Below are 19,167 nucleotides of genomic sequence, written 5' to 3' on the forward strand. Positions count from 1 at the left end.
CTTAACATTAAGTTAGAGCTGATGAAACAATTTGTTAAGGCATTGCCAAAAGAAGGCGAGTGTTTCAGATATCTTTGTGGACAGTTTCCTGGTTTGTCCGAGGCAAAGCTAAAGGAAGGAATCTTTGTCGGACCAGACATTAGAAAACTAATGACAGATCCGAACTTTGTGGACAAAATGGAAGCAAAAGAAAAGGCAGCATGTACATCTTTTAAATTAGTTGTTACCGCTTTCCTAGGAAACAAAAGAGATCCCAACTACAAGACAATCGTTGCAGACATGCTCGACAGCTTTAAGAAGCTGGGCTGTAACATTAGCATTAAAGTTCATTTTCTCCACTCACATCTTGTCTGCTTCCCCGCAAACCTTGGTGATGTAAGTGAAGAGCATGGCGAAAGATTCCACTAAGACATCAAAGAAATGGAAAGAAGATATCAAGGAAGATGGAACGTCAACATGGTAGTGGACTACTGCTGGATGATAAAAAGAGATGATTCTCAACGAGTCCACAGCCGGAAAAGCAATAAAAGAAGCTTCGACAAGAAGCGAAAGCGTTATTATAAGGACTTATGAGCTTAAAGAGAAATGGAAGTGTATTGGAAATGTAGTTTAGAACATGATTTGCAAATGATAGAAAAAATGTGATACATTGCTTAAATTTTGTTATTATAACCAAAAACACTCCCTTTTTGTGAGAAAACCTGACGTGATAGAAAAAAATTGATTGCATTTTTTAAATCAGCGCTGCAAAGTACATAAAAGACAGTTATCAAATTTCAAACAACTTTTAAAAAATATTTGTTTGCAGACCTGTGTAACTGAGCGTCCCTCTCAGCTTGGTCCCCCAAGAAACAGATTTTTTTCCAGAAAGTAGGTTAGTTTCTTTCAGGATTCCGTTACAAATTTTTTTTGTTGTAAGTTGGTCTTATTCAGGATTCCATTACACCATATTATTCCCCATTTTTTGGCTATAAAACCCTACTTTCCAACATAATCTCCATTCAGTGAGACGGCCTTACGCCACCTAACTAGCAGGGCCTGTAAGCCCGGATGGTATAACTCTACTGGTCGACGTCGGAGCCAACGTCTTTCATCAGTAATCATCAACGTACTGCTTCCCACCGAGTGCATTCTTCCCTGGGCCAGACAGATGGACGTCGCAAGGAATGAAATCGAGGCTATACGGTGGATTAGGAAGAACAGTCCTATGAAGTTCTGCGACCTCCTCTCGGGTGCTCAGACTTGTGTTGAGGCCTTGCGTCGTTATGGAGAAAGATAAGTTCATTTGCATGTTTGTGGCGACGAACGCGCTGAAGCTGTATCTTCAATTTCCTGTAACACAATATGCTTCACATTTGGTCGTTGCACCACGAGGGAGAACATCAAACAGAATAACCCCAAAGAGTCCCAGAAAACCGTCACCTGGAATTTACTGGTTGAGGAAGCGGCTTTGAAGTTTTTCTTCGGAGGAAAGGTGATGTGGCGCCATTCCATGGATTGTTGTATTGTTTCCAGTTCGAAGTGGTAAACCCGTGTTTCATCTCCTGTATCGAAGTTCGTCAGAAAAACTGTAGCAATCAGTCTCCGAATGCCCAAGCAATTCCACATAGATGGTCCCTCGTTGCTCTTTATGGTCTACCGATAGGCGGTGGGGAACTCGGCAGGCACCCACTTCTAAGTACTAGTGTGTCAGCACTACCATAAGGTGTCCAATTGAGCAGCGAAATGTTTGACTGTGATCAGTCGATCGCATTGAATGAGAGTGTCCACACGTTCCAACATTGCAGGGATTACTTTGCGACGATGACAGACGCCTCGGCTAACGACTCACAGTACTTTTGTTCACTGTCAGGTCTCCGTAGACATCCTGCAAGCGTCTATGAATATTTTCCATGCTCTCGGCCAAAAGAAACTGCTCGGAATGCACCTCTGTTACAGATGCTATTTTGAAGATTACTCATAGCGCCGCCATCTATCGAAACTTCCTGAAACTGTAGGGGCTACAGCAGGAATATTCCACGCTGTCCCACGACAAATTCTGCATTTTTTAGCCGGAACTGGCCGAGAAACAAAATTGTTACAGTGCTTATTGAACGACACTTGTGATACATCTTGCATTGAAACCTAGCAGTTTTGGTGCCTCTCTTAGCTTGGCGCCCCAAGAGATACCCCGTGTCGTTTGGATCTTAAACGGGCCCTGCGAGTAGGGCAAGGCACGACTTTAGCCAGTATTTTGAAAATAGAGTCTAGCCAGTCACCTGCAATGCTTGGCGCCGAGCCTTTGAGTTCGGTTGGGGAGAGTGGTCGGCCAGACATTCATATTCTCATTTCCGCCTGAAGCCGTGAACATCTTTTTTTCCGGCCGCCTACTTGTAAAGTACATAAATTTTTGTTGTGATATTCGGATGAGTATTTTGATACTACGTCGTTCAGAATTATTGGTGAGACTGTTACCCTCTCGGGCTGCACTGGCCTAATTCTACATTACATGATTTTTGAGTGTCATTTAGGGAATGTACTTTGTAACTTGTTTTCGCGTGAGCAATGATAGGTCTTACTTCGATTCGGGTCTTTGTAGAAAACGTGGGGATCAATACATGTTTCTCACCGGGTCATCTGAGTGTATCCGGTCGCTTCGCACGCTGACTTTCCACTCTTTAAATAATACGTGTGTGATTATCATGAATATGGGCCCTTTTTTGTATATTTTATAAATGTGTGGTTTTGTACAGTCACGACCGATTTTAGATGCTAGTCTCTCCTGTACTCTTTTCCTCTCTCTCATTTTTCAGTATTTCGATCTTAAATGCTTATTTGCACATATGCTTTTTCAGATCTGTTCACGGATTCTAAACGTCCACGTGTAATCTATTTGGAAATATATTTGAACTGAGTATTTCTAGAAAACTGTTTTCAGAAGCCACTAGATTTTCCGACTTACACGCAATTTTCGGAAGCCGTGTCCACACCGGATCCGCCGCGTTGCGCCAACCGACGAAAGAGGTTCGGCACGGCGTGATGCGGCCATGTGGACGTCAAATCGCGCAGCTCTTCGCAACAACGAATATGTTTCTTGCACTGTCCGCACATCTTCGTGCTTGCTCTGTTTGGATGGTGTTTCTCGTTTTTCATTATCTTCTACAGACCTGCGCGTGCGCGCGCACACACACACACACACACACACACACACACACACACACACTAGATCACTGCTCATTCTGCACAGTTATGCCATAGTCTGCGCGTTCAAAATGTTCAAATGTGTGTGATATCTTATGGGACTTAACTGCTAAGGTCATCAGTCCCTAAGCTTACACACTACTTAAACTAAATTATCCTAAGGACAAACACACACACACACACACACACACACACACACACACACACATGCCCGAGGGAGGACTCGAATCTCCGCCGGGACCAGCCGCACAGTTCATGACTGCAGTGCCTTAGAGGTCTGCGCGTTCTGCACTGCTCTGCGCCACGCGCTTTGGTGGACGGGGCTTAAGGTTAAGTGCAGGTCGCCGTAAGCTTATAAGACAAGAGTCGCAGCAAAGAATACTTACTTAACGGCTTTGCTTTAAAATCGGTTATTTTCCATTCTTATCAGAATACTGTGTGCAGTTACATCTCAATTGCATGCATCACTTCTACAAGTATGATACATTAACACTGATATGTTGTACGGGGTGTTCAAAATGTCTCTCCGCAGTGCGGTATGATTGGCCTGCCTGGGTTTTTCAATGAAACAATAAACGCACAACGATAATGCAGTGATATTCTGTACCCATTCATAGGAGAATTTGTGTTACGTAAAATACTGAACGGTTAGCCCGCGGTGGCCGAGCGGTTCTAGGCGCTTCAGTCCGGAACCACGCGGCTGCTGCGGTCGCAGGTTCGAATCCTGCCTCGGGCAGGGATGTGTGTGATGTCCTTAGGTTAATTAGGTTTAAATAGTCTAGGGGACTGATGACCTCAGATATTAAGTCCCATAGTGCTTAGAGTCATTTGAACTGAACGGTTATTTTCAGCAAGATGGTGCAACCGCGCATACAGCTCGTGCTTCAATGTCACTGCTTGCTGATATTTTTGGTGATCGCATAATTTCACATGGACTTTGGCCTCCACGATCGCCTGACTTTTTCTTCTGGTGTGCAAAGAAAGCAACTGTCTATAAAAACCGACAAAAATCCATCGATGAATTGAAAACTGCAATATCCACTTTCACTGCTTCTGTTCCAGAAGAAATGTTAGAGTTTGTGTTTGAAAACATGATTAGACGAATTGAATTGTGTATTCAACAACAGTGGGGGGGGGGGGCACTTTCAACATTTAGTGTGAAAATTTGTAAGTAAAAATGAATATTCAATAAATTAATAACTAGTATTTCACTGAGTTTCATTTCGGTATATTCACTGCGGGATACGGCACGCGTAGCTAACAATCATTCAGCACTGCGGAGAGACTTTTTGAACACCCCGTAGTAAAAACGTTGAAGACTGTAACTGCAGTTTATCTTGATTTATCTTTCGCTAAAATCCCCTTTATTGTCCTGTTGCGATATAGAAGTTTATTTACCACATATTGTTTCAGTAGACTTAATCAGATCGCGTGGTTGTGTCTTCATAAGTCGAATTTCACATAAGGGGAATATTTTCAGGGCACTGAAACCGGAGACGTAACATGCTATGTACCCACAGGTTAACGTTACAGACGGCAGTGCCAGCTTTCAAATCTCAGAAAAAATACCGAAACTGTTCATTTAAAGAAGAAATTACCGTTTCCGTTTCCTGGCCAAAATGTATAAGTCATCGGCGGGTTGTTTAATCCTGATCTCCCTCCCTTTGAGTGGATTTATGTTTCATTTCATCTTGATAAACCCAGAAACTCCCTTTCGAAAAAGTCCTTTCGAAAAACTATTTGAACATGTTACTTAGTTGCTGCCCCCATTCCCAAATTCCCAATACTATTGGCGAGTTCCTCCCAAACACCTTTGCGTTTTGCTGGAATTAGCATCTACATAACTGTCTTTGTAAATAATATGCGTCTTTTTCAATCTTCACTATTCCAACTGTGTAAAAGTTACTTCGCCGGCCGAAAACGCTTCCTCTTCCACCAGACGGACGGACGCATTAACTCAGTATCAGTTTCAAGAAAGCAATAAGATGACACGGGCACTGACTAGTTGAAAGCATGCCAAGTGCAGTTTGTCGTAAAATCTCATAACCCTAAGTACTTAAACTTTTTTCCGTTTTGTCATAGCCTTTGGTTGTGTTCGAATTGAGGGCACCGGGAAACATCGCTTCGGGCGATGCACAACGTGTACCCTTTGCTATTTGGCTGGAGTCCAAACAACGAGTGGCGGAGTCTGCGCTCGACACCTGTCGTAGAAAGCTAGGGAAGAGGTCGAAATATCGTGTAATGAGATAATGCTAATTCCATTGTAAACTCAAAAACTTTAACCATCAAGACCTGACTGAGGGTTTATCGAACCACCTTCAAGCTATTTCTCTACAGTTCCACGGTCAAACAGCGCGCGGGATAAACGAACACTTAATCTTTCCGTGCGAGCTATGATTTCTCTTATTTTATTACGATGATCATTTCTCTCTATGTAGGTGGGCGCCAACAAAATATTTTCACATCCTGAGGAGAAAGTTGATCATTGAAATTTCATGAGAAGATGCTGCCTTTGTTTTGATGCCTGCCACCACAACAGGTGGCAGTCTCCCTCCTATTTCTCGGTAATACAAGCTGCCCTTCTCTGAACTTTTTCGATGTCCTCTGTCAATCCTATCTGACATGGATCCCATACCGCGCAGTAATTCTATAGAAGAGGGCGGAAAAGCGAAGGTAGGTTGTCTCTTTAGTAGTCCTGTTGCATTTGCTACGTGTTCAGCCAATGAATGGCAGCCTTTGGTTCGCTTTGCCCAAAAAATTTATCTATGTTATCGTTCCAATTGAAGTTCCTCGTAACTGTAATTACCTAAATTTTTAGCTGAAATACACAGCCTTTAGAATTGCGTGACTTACCGTGTAACGTAAATTTAACGGGCTCCTATTAGCACTCATGTGGATGACCTCACACTTTTCATTATTAAGTCAATTGCCACTTGTCGCACCAATGAGATATTTTGTCTAAATAATACTGCAATCGGTTTTCGTCATCTGATGACTTTACAAGACGGTAAATGAGAGCAACACTGAAAACAATCAAAGAGGACTGCTCAGATTGTCTCCTAAGTCATTTAGATAAATAAGGTACAGCAGAGGGTCTACAACAGTTAATAGGGAACGCCAGATGTTATTTCTGTTTCCCTCAATGGCTTTTTGTCAATTACCAAGCACTGTGACCTTTCTGACAGGAAATACGAAGGCCATACTCAGTACGCACGCAATTTCATTAAAAGGCGCATATGAGGAATGAAGTCAATGCCTTCTGAAAATTTAAAAATATATATTCAGTTTGACATCCTACGTCGACAACACTCATTATTTCGTGTGAATGAAGAGGCAGTTGTGTTTACAAGAACTATATGTTCTGAATCCGTGTTGGCTATTTGTCAGAGAATCGTTTTCTTCGAAGTAATTCATAATATTTGAATATTGTGTATGTTCCAAAATCCTACTGAAAATCGATATTAAAGATAGGGATCAGTAATTCAGCGGATGACTCCCATTTCCTTTCAAGGGTATTGGTGCGCCTGTGCAACTTTCCAGTCTTCAGATACGGATCTTTCGTGAGAGGTTGTGTATGATTTTTAAGTATGGAACTATTGTACCTCCTTACTCTGAAAGGAATCTGACTGGTACACGATGTGGCCTTGCCTTTATTAAATGATTTAAGCTGCTTCACTACACAGAGGATATCTAGTTCTAAGTAACTGCTGCTGGGAGTTATTCTTCATTCGAATTCAGGAATATTTTGTTCGTCTTCTTTTGTAATGGGATTTCGGAAAACCGTGTTTCCGTGGAGATTATGCCATCCTCCGGTAGTGGACGCGAAAACGCCACGGCAGCCTCATCACACCAAAATTTTGTAGTACGCATGTTCGAATACTTCTTCAGATGCAGGAGGCTGGTAACGAGGAGCCATTACTTAAGTAGCTATTCAAGAGTTCCCTACGCTCTCTCTGTCCCTCTCTTTTCTCTCTGCCATTGCGTTCCCTACTCAGTTGTTGGCTCCAGAGCCCCATGTTTACTTTGTAAGAATCGTCTGGAGAGGAGTAAACTGCAAGGGAGGCAAGCCTAACTTTTGTCAGTTCACGACGAACAGATGTCGTCAAGTTAAAGTTCGCAGAAAGAGCCGAGAAGTTCAACGGAACACTCTGCAGCACTTCACATATTTCAGCAGGACGTCGCAAATTCAGCAGCTCCGTTTCCCCGATATCTGCATCTTCCAAGTACGGAGAAGACACAATACTGTCCTGCCATAAGCCAGTACGGTCATGAATCGTAACAGCGTTCTTTAATAGCCCGCAATAATCAACGTTTCTAGACCTAGTTAAAAAAGGTGGAATTTTAAAGAAATGTCGCTTGGATTTTTGGAGGAAACCGGTGTCCTTGATATCCAGAGAAGTGGAAGAATTCACAGTGATTGGTCACATTTTATTTTATTTGCACAGAACAACAAATTTCAGATTCACAGCAATTGTCAAACATTACAAGGCGACGAAACAGGGTCACGTAATTGATAACTAATTTAACTAACACTGCCATTTATTGACGGGTGTGACTGGTTATTTGTGGAAATAAACTAGAACCAAGGCCATGGATTCTACAATTTATTAACTTTCTCCTTACGCAATACGTACGCACAGTGTATTTTGTTAAGGAAATTGCGCTCCTGTGACGCGTCATAAAACATAGGTAGAAATTTTCTAAATTGCGAAGGTATAAGAATACACCGAAATTTATTGCCTTCACATGAAACGTGCGGCGAACTTGTTGTGATCACACATGAAATTCATTACCTTAATGAAATTTACATTTCAGAATTTACCATCTCTACTGATAATAAAACAAGCGAAAACATAATAAATTTCAAATGTTAAACTGTCTTTTTATACACTGAAGCGCCAGAGAAACTGGTGTAGGTATGCGTATTCAAATACAGAGTTATGTATACAGGCAGAATACGACGCTGCGGTCGGCAACGCCTATATAAGACGACAAGCGTCTGGCGCAATTGTTAGGGCTGTTACTGCTGCTACAGTGGTAGGTTATCAAGATTAGTTGAGTTTGAACGTGGTTTTATACTCGGCGCCCGAGCGTTGGGACACAGCGTCTCCGAGTAGTGACCATCTCACGAGTGTACCGTGAATATCAGGCATCCGGTAAAACCCAAATCTCTGACGTCGCAGCGGCAGGTAAAAGATCCTGCAAGAGCGGGACCAACGACGACTCAAGAGAATCGTTCAACGTGACAGAAGTGCAGCCCTTCCGCAAATTGCTGCAGATTTCAACGCTTGGACATCAACAAGTGTCAGAGTGCGCACCATTCAACGAGACGACATCGATATAGGCTTTCGGAACACAAGCCCCACTCTTGTACCCTTGATGACTGCACGACACGAAGTTTTACGACTCGCTTGGGCCTGTCAACACCGACATTAGACTATTGACGACTGGAAACATGTTGCGTGGTCGGACGAGTCTCGTTTCAAATTGTATCGAGCGAATGGACGTGTACGGGGATGGAGACAACCATGCGTGTCAGCAGGGGAGTGTTGAAGCTGGTGGAGGCTCTGTAATGGTGTGGGGCGTGTGCAGTTGGAGTGATATGGGACTCCTGATACCTGTAGATCCGACTCTGACAATAGGTGACGCGTACGTAGGCATCCTGTCTGATCACCTGCATCCATTCATGTCCATTGTGCATTCCGACGGACTTGCGCAATTCCAGCAGGACAATGCGACACCCCACAGTCCAGAATTGCTGCAGAGTGACTCCAGGAACACTTTTTTGAAATTAAACACTTCCGCTGGCCACCAAACTCATCAGACTGAAAATTATTGAGCAAATCTGAGATGCCTTTCAACGCGTTGTTCAGAAGAGATCTCCATCCCCTCGTACTCGTAAGGATTTATGGAGAGCCCTGCATGATTCGTGGCGTCAGTTGCCTCCAGCACTACTTCAGATGTTAGTCGAGTCCATGCCACGTCGTGTTGCGCCACCTATGCGTACTCGCGGGGGCCATACACGATATTAGGCAGATGTACCAGTTTCTTTCTCTACAGTGTAGTTTCTTTCATTCACGAAGATTTCTCTAAACTCCTCATTCCGCTGCGTAGCAACCTTCGAGAGCGTGCAAAAATTTGTAGCCTTGGTGTAGTTAATAAAGGACCATCAGAAATGCCCTACAGTTATAATTAGATTGAGTAATGCTCTTATGAATGAGTGCCCGCGTCATTAAGTCGGGATGTGCCAGAAAACCACTGTGTATGCGGCAGCCGCTCCATTCAGTAACTTATCTTTATGACAGGAAAAGTGAAATTTCGATATAGTTTCTCAGCGTGATTCGTCCGGATGACTGTGGCTGAGATGTGATAAATGACGAGACCATTGTTGTGAGTATCGGATATAGCAAAGTGTACGATAAATAAAAATAAATGCATATGCTATATTGAAATCAGATTTTTTTTTTACTTTTATCTACGTGCTTGTAAGTCATTTAGAACCTTAGTGTTTTCTTCATGTGTTGGAGTTGCAACTAAGACAGGTAAAGTTCTCACTCTCCGTCGGAACAAGTCTCGGAAGATCCAGTCATACCGATCGACCGTCGTGTCATCCTTAGCCGAGAGACATCACTGGGTGCAGATATGGAGGCGCATGTGGAAGCACACCGCTCTCCCGGCGTTGTCAGTTTTCGTGACTGAAGCTGCTACTTCTCGATCAATTATCTCCTCAATTGGCCTCACAATGGCTGAATGCACTCGGTTTGCCAACAGCCCTCGGCACACCCGGACGGTCAGCCATCCAAGTGGTATCCAACACCGACGGCGCTTAACTTTGGTGGTCTGATGGGAACCGCTGTTACCAGTGCGGCAAGATCGATGGCAACTAAGAGACGCAGCTGAAGCTGCATGGGTAGATTTTCATTCGCTTCATATAAAAGTACCAGACATTTATGACTTCAAAAAAATAACTGATGACTACTAAAATGTGACTCTTCGAGCTTTCCCGGTGGACGTGTTGTAAATACTCTTCACGGGTTTGCCGTCGGATGACGGTACGCAAATTCCACATTTCCTCGGAGCAAATGACCGACGTCTTCAGGTAGTAGAACTTCGCTGGTGGCTAGGTACGACTGACGGTATCGGCACGTCGACGACCCAGTATATAGAACACGCGCGAAGAACATGCAGGCGCGGAAATCACGCATGCGGAATGATTTGCAGATAGAGCACGCCATACTTAAACGCCCTCTGCCGAAAATCGCAGAGCTGCCCTCCTGCGCGTGCGCTTTGTTTACCAACAGTGCGGCCAGATGTTACTAAAAAACAATGCTAGACCAATATTTTTACGGGGCTGTTACCGAAAATTTAGATTTTCTCGTTTTTATTTAATAACAGCCAATTCAGGATGCCAGGCTGTGCTCAGCTGAAATCCTGCATCCCAGTTGATAATCTCATCAGCTATACGAATATGTATTGCTTCCTTAATGACTCATTCCCCGACAATTACTACGAACTGTGGTATAACTGTAACTTCGTTGTTCTAGGCGATAACTCATATTTACTTTCATCCAATCTGTTAAAAACCTTACATTTCGAAGACGACATCAGTATCGTAGATTATCACGAGTACGAAGAAGTGACTTGTAGATATTGTCATTCGATTGTCAGTAGCTTCACATGGGTATTTTCATTCCGTGCGCGTCCGCGGCGACGGAGGTGGGTTCATTATAATTAATAAGTCAGAAATACTCATGAAGAAATTTAACTGTTGTCGGTATTCAGAAACACTGGGTATTACATATGCAACAGGAGATGGTGAGTTTGAAAAAAATTGTTTAAGACACGAGAATTATAAAACTATGAAAACCTTTTTTGCTTTGTTTCTCGCAGTCGTTTTAACAGAAAACCTGTAATTGCAAAGGCGGGATGCAGAGACTTTTTCCGTCATTTAGCCGGCTGGAGTGGCGCTACGGTCTGGAACCAAGCGACCGCTACGGTCGCAGGTTCGAATCCTGCCTCGAGCATGGATGTGTGTGATGTCCTTAGGTTAGTTAGGTTTACGTAGTTCTAAGTTCTAGGCGACTGATGACCTCAGAGATTAAGTCGCATAGTGCTCAGGGCTTTTTTTTCCGTCATTTACCAGTCAGAATTGGGATGGCTGGGCATTTCAAAGGTTATACAGATTGTTAGTTTTACTAATAATTGTTTTACGCATTTCACACCCTTTTACTGTTGAAACTGAACTAAAGCAAGATATTTATTATTAGTGCAAGATTCTACTGATAATAAATGAAAGTCTTTTCACCTTGTTATTTGCGATTGATAAACTTAAGGGAAATAATATAAACAAATAACACACATTACTGTTCAACAGCATAAATCATCAATAACACATTAAAAAAGATCTAGAGAACAGTAACTTCATTCGTTTAATTCAATTTCTTGCTAAAACTACTACTCATTGTACGTTTGTTCTGAATCTCACACAAAACCAACAATTACATTACGCACACCACGATCTGTATATGCAGCTTATGTACACAGATGAAAATTTCACAGCAAATATCCAATGCACATTCCGTGTTTTTTTTAACAGGATGTGCCAAAGTTCAAACACTTTACTATACGCAAGACATGCAGAAATGCACTTGCTCATGCAGAAAGCCACCCAACAGGACATTCTGACGTTTCCTCCGTTCTCACGTCCTTCCGTGTATCACGTGTGTAATTTTCCAAACTCTTGCAGTAATACTAAATCTCTTGCCTCAGGTCAGTGTCAGCAAGCAGAGGGTGTGAAATTTATGGTTCAAATGGCTCTGAGCACTAAGGGACTTCTGAGGTCATCAGTCCCATAGAACTTAGAACTACTTAAACTTAACTAAGGACATCACACACATCCATGCCCAAGGCAGGATTCGAACCTGCGACCGTAGCGTGTGAAATTTATAATTCATTATCAGTACAGGAGCCAACGGCCGTGCCGTAGTGGTAACACCGGTTCCTGTCAGATCACCGAAGTTAAGCGCTGTCGGGCTTGGCTAATACCTGGATGTCTGACGGCCCAGTCTGCCGAGTGCTGTTGGTAAGTGGGTTGCTCTCAGCTCTTGTGAGGCGAATTGAGGAGCTACTTGATGGCAAGTAGTGACTCCGCTCACGAAAACGGACAACAGCCACTCCATATACGCATCCAGTAACACCTGTGGGCTCAGGATGAAACAGCGGTCGGTCGGTACCGTTGGGCTTGTTCGGACGAAGTCTAGTATATCTGTACAAGGAAACAATCTGCAGACTGTAATGTTTTAAATACCCTGCCATCCTCGTCCTGATCGGCTGATGTCGAAAAAAGCATCTACATTCGTGCCGTTGTTGTTTACAGGTTTTCTTTTAAAACTGGCTGCGAGAAACAAATTCTTAATTGTATAATTATCGTTTTTAAAAAATTTTTGTCAAGCTCACCATAACATACGTAGTCCATGTACTACCGAGTACTTTTGGATACACAAAACAGTTTAGTTTTTCCATGATTATTTCTGAATTATTAAGTACAATGAACCCATTTCCGTGATCGAGGACGCACAATGTGTGTCTATTGCCACTCGAATGACAATATCCACTGCCGAAGAACTGTTACATCACTCGTGCGCCAACTGTATAACATCATGTTCAGACTGTAGCAGCAGTAACCGATGGAACAACTGCGCCAAAGACTTGTCTTACATAGGCGATGCCGACCGCAGTGTCGTTTTCTGCCTGTTTACGTCACTGTACTTGAATACGCATGCCTATACCAGTTTCTTTGGTGCTTCAGTGTACATGAACACATCTGAATAATATACGATTTTTGTTTTCAAAGATCTCAAGTCAGTTCATTTTCTATTATGTTAGATAGCACTGAAAAACCTGTCAAGTGCACTCACTACCACTCATGGGCGTACCCAGCGAGGGCAAGGGGGGGCAGCTGCCCCCCCCCCCCCAGAAGATATTCGCAGTTTTTTACTAGTAGTTGTTTTATTTAATAAGAAATGCTGCATGTTTTCTCGGATTGTACAAGTGCACTCTTATATTTAAAATGTTTATTAAAAGCAGTTTTTCACTGCACTTTACTGTTTTATTTAATAAGAAGTGCTGTATGTTGTCTCGAGTCCTTGTTTCCTGAGACTAGTATGACCTGCCCCCCCCCCCCACCCCTCCGTTCAGATCCTGGGTACACCCTTTCTACCACTTGAAGTTTTGTTGTACACGCAGCTAGCCCTTCATTTTGAGTGCTCATCTGTCTTATTCATGAAGTAGTTTGTTACATATTTAGACAGTCAACTGACATGATGTTAAATCGTAAAAAGAAAGAAAAAAGTCAGACAACGCAGATGGCAGTGAAAGATGAAGTACGGGTGCATTTTATTGACTCATATATTTGACAGGATGTGTACACTATCATCACATTTCACTTAAGAAAGGCAAAGCATGTAATCGACAGTAAAGTATTAAGACAGGGAGTGTTGTTACTGAGAAGTTTCTGTGAATTTGTATTCCCCACATCAATACTATTAATTCAGAATCTCACAGTCTGCATACTGAGATCAACCGAGTAAAAAGTATAGTAATGACGTCTGAGGCGTTGAAATATGTTACTCTTAAAAGGTTAACACAACCACTCATCAACTGGAATTTGCGTACAGTAATGCCAAATTTAAGAGATACACAACAAACTGAAGGCTTGGGGAGAAGTAATTAGTCATTCATTCACCCACCAAAAAGTTATGACCCCCTCGGAAGTTGAAGAAATAGAGCAGTTTTTCAGATCTCACATAGAATTTCCCTGAAGTGGACATCTTGGACGGGAGTAAACTAATCTGTCACGTTACGTATATATTTTTGTATTATACTACAAGGCCCTACACTTGTTCCATTAAGTGTTCGAATTTTAGCTACAGTATTCGCCTGACTTCATCATAATGTTAATACGGCACACGAAAACTGAAGTACCGATTTTTGATATCAAATAGACAAGGATGCCAGTGAAACATATAATTCGAAAGGTATTTTGACACAGGTGTGCACACGGAAAATATCAAGTGTGTACGCAGCCGTTAATAGGGTAAAAATCAATAGATGCTTTCATACTCATATCTGTGATAACACATTCTTTATCAGGCATTAAAATTTTCAATAAGTGAAGATGAAAACTGAAGCACTAATAGCTTCTGCCCTGCATGCCAATCAGGTGCTGTGGTTCATATGACAGACGAATGTAACAACGTTTCATGAAATCGGATTCCAGACACTTCCGTGTTTACATGGTTCACTTTCAGTAAAACATTCATACTGGGGAACTACAATGTGATAACTGCTATGTCAATAATGTTGCCAGCACTGCTAGGTTAATAATGTTGCCAGCCGTGGAAAACAAAATATCGTAGCAACGATGACTGCAAACAACACTGTATAACGGCGGTCCTTATTTCGCTTACGTTTCTAAAAGAATAACTTGGTGGCCATTTGCCGCCGTTACAAGAAAATCTGTAATATCCTAATTTGTAATTTCTTCGTTTTGAATAACTACGAATTCCGACTTCCCTTATTATAAGTAAAGTATATTTCTAGGCTACGCCTAGAAGGAGAATGCTAATGGGTCGCAGTGAAAGCTGCAAAGCCAGACAGACAAAGTTTTTGCGAGGAGAAAGAAACCGGAATATGGACATTCATAATGATAATGCAACTGTTTTATTTAACGTTACGTTTACTATTGTACTAAAGCCAATTCCACTTTATTTTGAAGCTCCAATTGCGGTGTGATGGACCTGCGTTGCAAGTTTCGTAATGCCAAACATTCCGCATCAGAGATTACTTACTGTACATGATACAACGAGATTCACATTCTGATTTCATAAGGGAAACAATTTACTGGCGTTAACAAAAAATGTACTACTGACAGCATTTGCTATGGTCAGTTCTGATAACAAAATTTCATTTGTAGCGTATCACACACGACCTTTTTTTTATCATAGGTCAGGTCCAATGACTTCTGATGGTCGTTTACTACGTTATACGGAATTATATTCATATGACACTGACACTGCTGTCGACCCGCTAGATTAGCCGACAGCGCTAATGCGCTGCTTCGTGGGCTCGGGTAAGTGCGCCGGCCAGCTTGGATGTGGTTTTTAGGCGGTTTTCCACATCCCTCTAGGTGAATACCGGGCTGGTCCCGAAGTCCCTCCTCAGTTACACGACTCACAGACATCTGAAAATACATTCGCATTTTTCCATGATTTACACTAGACGCAGACAGATGAGGTACTCTGATTCTGTCCCAGGGGGTACATGATGGCGGCAGAAACGGCATCCGGCCACCCCGTCCAATTAATATGCCAAATCCGATTTAACCACGCCAACCTCGCGCAAAAGGCGGGACAAAGGCGATAGCGATAGACATTGAACTGCTGTTCGCTATAGGGCACACACTTAATAGCCAATCATACCGGTCGTGTAGTAATAATAACAACAATGTAATGTATGAAACTGCAATTGAAATAGAACGCCTTAATCGTTTTGTGCATTCTTTCACTGCGATGAAAGATTACTGTGCAAGAGTCGAAAATGAAAATAGAAAAAATTGTGTGGTTATAGAGTTAATAAAAATTTAGACCTTTGGCGTCACAATGACGCAATTCATACTGATGTGGTCTCTGTTTTTTACTCAACTGATGGTGAGCCGCCATTCGAAAGAAGTTTGGTAAATTTTTTTTTAGAAACTCTGATACAGTCACAAAATCTCGGTTTTAGGTTCGTCACTGGATCAATTCGCATATCCATTATGATTTTCTAATAGAGATACTGGGTGGCGTGTAAACTTGTTCCACAATGCACTAAATATGTCCACTGCGAGACTGCATGGAAATTAAGTTACTGTGTTGCAATATTCATGCTGTCGCCTTAAAATTACAGCACAGTATTCAAGCAGTAACTAAGCACTTGCATACGAATAAATTACATCTATTATACAAAAAAAATTTACTTGCATTACTCTATAAACGCAATTGTTCGAGTGTCGACCACAGGCGATACTAACGTTAGTTCATACTTGAAAAAGCACGTTTTTAGCATTTCACTTTAAAAGTTGCTGTGGCAATGTTCGTGTACTTTCTGTTGCAGCTGCGAAGATAGTATTTCTAATAGCGACACATAACCTCTATACATCTCATATAAAATTCAAACAACAACCGAAATGTACTGGGCAGCAGTTAAGATGACTCCGCGATTCAATGGACATCCCTGCCACTTAGTTATGTAACTGTAACCCTGTCTGGTGAATTCATTAGTGAAAAATAAGTGACATATATAACCGTCAAAAATAACTAATATACAAAATAACTTTGACCGTGATAACTGACACTAAGAACGGAACGGTCACGACATTACGTTTCGTTTTTGTCACAGCAATAGGAGCGCTCCAAGCGGCCAGCAAGCGACACTCCTGAATACGATATCAGTTGACTCTGAATAAGGGTTATATTGATTTTTAATAGAGTTTTTACAATACGGAGTGTGTGTAACTAAAAAATGTCACATTTGCCGTTATTTAGTTTCTTAAGGACCTAAGGGGCACGAAACGGATCATTACAGGACAGATTACATACGATTTTCTTGTAATGTACAGACCTTTGCTCAATAATATTGTTTTCCTTTAATAACAAAAACTTGCTAGCAAATACCAGGACAGAAAGACGTTGTATGTCTCTCCAAAAGTGCAGACTATTGTTCGCTACACTTCCAGCCAAATCAGTGAATGAGGAACGTAGGAAACCTATTTGGAATGCAAGACCTACTTTATTGAATGAACCAAATAATGCACAACTGTAACTTAAGGAAAAACCACAAAAATGCGATAATAAATCGTTCACAACAATGAAACTGTTTTCCAGGACCTTAGAAGCCAATTCCACAAACTGTTTCTAAATCCGAACCAAAAACAGCAAGAATCAACACCTTAGCTTTTGAAACAAAAATAATTATATTTGCAAAAATATTCGTGTATAAAGTCGAGTGAAGTGTAAGAATGGTCGAATCATTAGACTCCACCAATTTTTTTTTTCAGTGTCGTGGAAAGTGCTCTGTTAATAACAACAGACACCAACATAAATATATGCCTCTCACGCATGACGTGTGTGTGTGTTTATATTCTCTTGCTTTCTGCATAATAAGCTGTAAATATACACACGTTCGAAAGTATTTCTTCATGAATAAGACGTAGCTTAATGTCACCGAATCAGAGTGATTCGTCTGTTTTCAAATGTATTTCACGAAAATACGTGTGCACTGGTAATTTACTAAAGCATGGCCAAAAAATATAACTTAATAAATTATGCAGAAAATGATTTTAAAAGCACATTATCCTTACGACACTTGTGTCCGCTTTCTTAAACGCTTGGGCGGTGGGGGGGGGGTTAGTGTTGCTCCAGCTGCCAAAAGGTAACAGCTTTCACATCAGTGTGTCGTCACTGTATTAGACTGCGGTATAAAGTCCTCTAAACGGAGAGTATAAACCACCGCAATATAAACTTCAGCAGAGGAAACTACAATACTGTTCAAGGCATTTGCATGTAATAATAGACATACAAGATGTAACAACAGACATATATATATATATATATATATATATATATATATATATATATATATATATATATATATTACAGGGCGAACAACTTCACAGTAAAAAAACAGTGACACAAGAAGGTTCCACCAAAAGACCAAATGAAATGGCAGTAAATGCTGTTTAATGGTTAAGCCTACTTAATTTGCGTGGCTAGTAAGGAAAGAAGCTACTCCATAGATTAGTTGCGAGCAAAGTAAGTGTCTGTCATACGACCAAACTGTTCCGTTACAGACCGAAAAAAAGAAGCATTTCAAAACTGTGTTAACATCACAACGTGTATTAAATATAAAGTTATTAATACAGATTCGCAGATAACTTAAGCTTATGTATCTGTAGATGATTAATCGTTACCTTTAAGAAATTAAACGCCCTATATTTAGGATTAATATTACACAGAGCTCTTTAATAACTCTGTAATACGAGTAGTTTGAAAACAAATCAAGAAATGTGGATCCATAGATGCACCCCGTCCCCTCTAGATTTATGGTTCAGCACAGTATAAAATTTTTATAGTTGGTGTTCACTTCCCACTATTCAACATGTGAACCAACAGCAACATGCGTAGGAAAAACCGCCGACACAGTAAGTCACTTTACTAAAATTACAGTGCGGGTGTTACGTCACACATAAGCAAGCATTGGTTGTGTACGAGACAAAGCGCTTTCCTGTACCAAGACTTTTATGCATTTTTGTACATGTGCTGATTCCGCAGAATCTACACGAACACTGTGTGACGTCTCAACTATTTCATAATTTATAAAAGGCAACACGAAGTTATTTCACCGAGAAATATCAGCACGACTATTATTACGCGAGTATAAATATTTTCCCAGGCAGTAAGTATACAGACGACTGTAATCGCTCAAAGGGTACAAATGTGCAATATCAGGCCGAAGCAGTAGAAATAAATAGCAAATCTGGAAAAAATGCATGACATTTGTGGAACTAGAAACATAATGCAATAAAAATGACATAGCATTACTTTAGCCGCAGGTCCCATGGGTTTCCAACTGGACTTTCATTTTAGTCGATCAGCTGAGTAGGCATTAAGAAGATGAAACATTGGAAATTCTATCATGCGTAAAAGTATTTAACTTCTTCGTTAGAAACAAGACAGCCTATGCAGCAATCATGTGACAGATTTTGGTTGGTGTTTTTCACTTACTTCTTTGTTGGCCTGGTAACGTCCGCATTATTGCCACCGCCTCTGCTGCGTACTACCGCCATCTTGACAACAACAAATCTCTGGTGTTCTAGATTGTGCGAACAAAATAATCGTATTTCAGAGATTAATTAATTCGAATCAGCGAAAGTATCTTCTCTTATCCCTC

The sequence above is a fragment of the Schistocerca americana genome, chromosome 2 (assembly GCF_021461395.2).
Source record: "Schistocerca americana isolate TAMUIC-IGC-003095 chromosome 2, iqSchAmer2.1, whole genome shotgun sequence".
Taxonomy (NCBI): domain Eukaryota; kingdom Metazoa; phylum Arthropoda; class Insecta; order Orthoptera; family Acrididae; genus Schistocerca; species Schistocerca americana.